Source organism: Phalaenopsis equestris, unplaced genomic scaffold, assembly GCF_001263595.1.
Source record: "Phalaenopsis equestris unplaced genomic scaffold, ASM126359v1 Scaffold202047, whole genome shotgun sequence".
Classification (NCBI taxonomy): Eukaryota; Viridiplantae; Streptophyta; class Magnoliopsida; order Asparagales; family Orchidaceae; genus Phalaenopsis; species Phalaenopsis equestris.
This window is the reverse complement of record NW_018221772.1, coordinates 218,749-222,120: the sequence shown is the minus strand read 5'-3', so window position 1 is coordinate 222,120 and position 3,372 is coordinate 218,749.

The following is a 3,372-nucleotide window of genomic DNA, read 5'->3' as shown; positions in this document are numbered from 1 at the left end:
AAACCTTTGTATTTGCCAACAAGTTCCCCTATTTAATATAAAGGATTAAATAAGCTAGGTTCGGGGCTAGGTTCGGGCATGCTTCCTATAAGGGCAATCCCCTATAGTTAATTACATCTAAAATGACCAAAGTCAACTAAAAAGACTCTCAATAAAAATCAAGAAATATTATCTTCAAGGAATTTCAAAGGGTAGGACTCTTCAATGAGATTGGACGTAGAGGTGTGAAAGGGGATTGGTTCAAATTTGGAAGATTTTATTGTAGAATCCAAAGGAGGAAGAACTAGGGGATGTCATGGATCCAGAGGAGAACCCCAATGACTTCCCAAGCTATCCTAATGTTTGGCTTCAGTTTTGAGGAGAAAAATTTAATTGTTTCATCCTGCCAATTTTATTATTTAGGGCTTACATTCGTGTGAAACGATCACACAAATAGAAGATGTGAGGATTTTGGTCGTGACAAACGACAACCTCAGAATTGTAAGACAAGTTAGGGCTTATAGTATATAACAGAGCTATACAAAGGCTTAAAGATAAGGTGAGGATTTACATTGCATAAGCAAGCAACCTCGAAGTCCTATGGCTTTAATGTTTATATATAGTGAAAGAAGATTGGTTTAGTTGAGGATGACAAGTTTTGTTGTTGAAGATAGCGGTGCTGCCCACCATGCTAGCTTCAAGCTCTTCACCGCGATGAGTTTGAGTTTTCTAGTGTGTCAAGTTATAATGTTAAATTAGATGGTCCTATGGTTGAAGTTTTTTAAATTTTTTTGGGGCATGTTAAAGTTGATTAGAGCGACACCGGCTAGGATCCTACTGTTCCGGTATCACTATTTTCTATTGGATTCACTTAGTCCAAATGAACTTACTAAACTCAACTTAATGAGTTCCATAATTTCATTTAGATCGTGGGAAGCCTCGTTAGCAACCGTAGGTTACCTCTTTCAAGGGATTCCCGATCATCCGATAGAGACATCTTAATTTAGTTGTAATTGTAGTTTTGTGTGATGTTTGTGATTAAATAATTTTGAGTTGTTTATTTTAAATGTTGTGGTAGTGAATTTTATCTTGGTTGATTTTAGTTTTGATTTTGGTTTTGGTTTTAGTTTTGGTTTTTTGGCTATCCTGATAGTCTTAGTTTTCCATACAAATTTGTATAAGCACAAAAGTATAGCATAAAAGTATAAGAAAGACAACGCTGAAAACTGTAAAAAGTGTACCTGGCAAGTTTTTTTGTTCCACCACCTTTGCTTTGAGAAGTGAAGCTTCAATCAGAGGATTTGGCACATTTGTTGGGGTTCAAGGAGACTAGGGAATAAGCCTCTTGCTGTGGTGTAAGGCCTAGGTATGAATTCGACCAAGCTCGATTTCAGGTGTTGGTCTAGAGCTATGGTGGAGGCTATTTTAGAGGATAATTTGATGGGTATTTGTTTTCTCTTTCTGTTGTGAAGGTGTGGGCACAAGCAATTGATGTTTGGTGGAGTTTTTTAGAGATGTCATGTTTCTGCCTTAATTTTCAAGTTCAAAATTAGAGTTACACGGAGGAATCAAGGCAGTGGAGTGATGGGAATGGGCTGTGGAGGTCTCAAGGAAGCTCTGTGAGTGATTTGGGAAGCTCTCTCTAAAAAAATTTTAGCACACCTCCCACGGTCGTGGAGGTGAGTTTTTATAAAAATGTCCATGGGGTGGCTCTCAGGGCACAAGTTTGGGAGCATTGTGGTGCTTAAGTGGATGGCAGAGGAGCTTTACAATTTGATTTGGATGAGCTGGCCTCTAAGTTTGATTTGGGTGAAGATCCATGGGGGTGGCTCTTAGTTTGGCCAATTTCCGGCCACTAGGTTGGCCGACCGGCTTGGGGGAGGTTGCTAGGAGCTCAGGGAACGCAGGGGAATATGTCACAGCAATTTAATGGATTGAGGTTTTATTTTGGCAAAAATATCCTAAGCTTAAGCAAAAATGGAATGAAATCCCTTAATTTAGGGGACCTTTTTCCATGGCTTAGTTTAGGTGGTTATATGGGTTTTGGCTCACTCTTAGGGTCTAACCAATGGCTGAGGTGGAGTTAATTTGATGACTTTGTGGTGGTTAGGTCATTTTTAATGCATAGGTCCAATGTGGGTTCAAGTGATCAAAGTATTGGCTTGGGCTAAATTAGGCAAGTAAAAAGGCCCAATTGATTGATCAACATTGAGTAGATGATTTTTATGAAGATTTTTGGTGAAGGGTTGAAGTGATTTTGAGTTCAATTGGTAGGTTAATTTGAGGGATTTTTTAGATTTGGCCAATTTAAGAATGTTGGGCTAGACATGGGTCTAGATTGAGCTAGCCTTGGGCTAAGTCCAAATTGAGTTATCCACATGAACAAGGGAGGTGTTGTGAAGATTTTTTATGAAGGGATGGAGTGGAAATTTTGGGGTTAAGGCCCTCAATTTGGTGAAATTTTGAGACATGGTCAAACTGGGGTAAATTTGGGGCTTTTGGACTTAGGTTAAAATAAAACTAAATTGAGGTCCTACCAAGGCCAATTGAAGGTCAAATTTGATGTGTAAGAATGTTATGAAGATTTTTCAACACAAATTATGGCCAATTGAGTGGGCTATGGGTTCAATTTGGTGGAACCAAGTCATCAGGCCAAAATTGGGTTTTTGATCTAAATCAAAATTAGGTTAAAATCATGGGTCAATTGGGCTTGGTTTTGGTCTTCATTGGTCATATGTAGAGTGAATTTGAGTTTAGAATTGAAATTGGGGAAATTAAGACAAATTGGATAGACATTTGAGGTGATTTGGAGAAAATATGGGCCTTTAATGGACAATTTGGGGGTTTTGATCAAGGATGATTAAATTGGCCAAATTGGGTCATGTGATAGTTGAGAAAAATGAAATTGGGAATATTTGGGAGGTTTTGGGAGTTTTTGGGTCAAAGAGGGGTATTTTGGTAATTTGGCCAATTTGGGGATTTTGGGTAATTTGGGTGTTTTCACGGTGTTTGAAATGATTTTTGAATAAGTTTGGGTATTTTGGCTAGATTTAGAGATTTTGGCCAAATTTGGGGTCCCAAGGGTATCTGGGAAATTTGGGGGAATTTATGGGTAATATGATAGGTTGGGTATCTTGATAGAGTTGGATTATCAACCACCATAAATAAGCTATTGATTCATGGAAACCGCATTTTGGGTCCTCTATGTAGTGGCCTTATCTAAACCCTTGATAGTCTCCCAAAACTATCAAGGGACCAAAACCTAGAAGTTTTGGGTTTAAGGTAATGAGTGACTATGAGTGCAAGTGATTTCAAGTAAGTGCCTTAGCCTTAGACCAACACCCAAGGTCAACCCTAAGTTTCAGCAATCCTAAGGGTAACTCATCTTGAGTT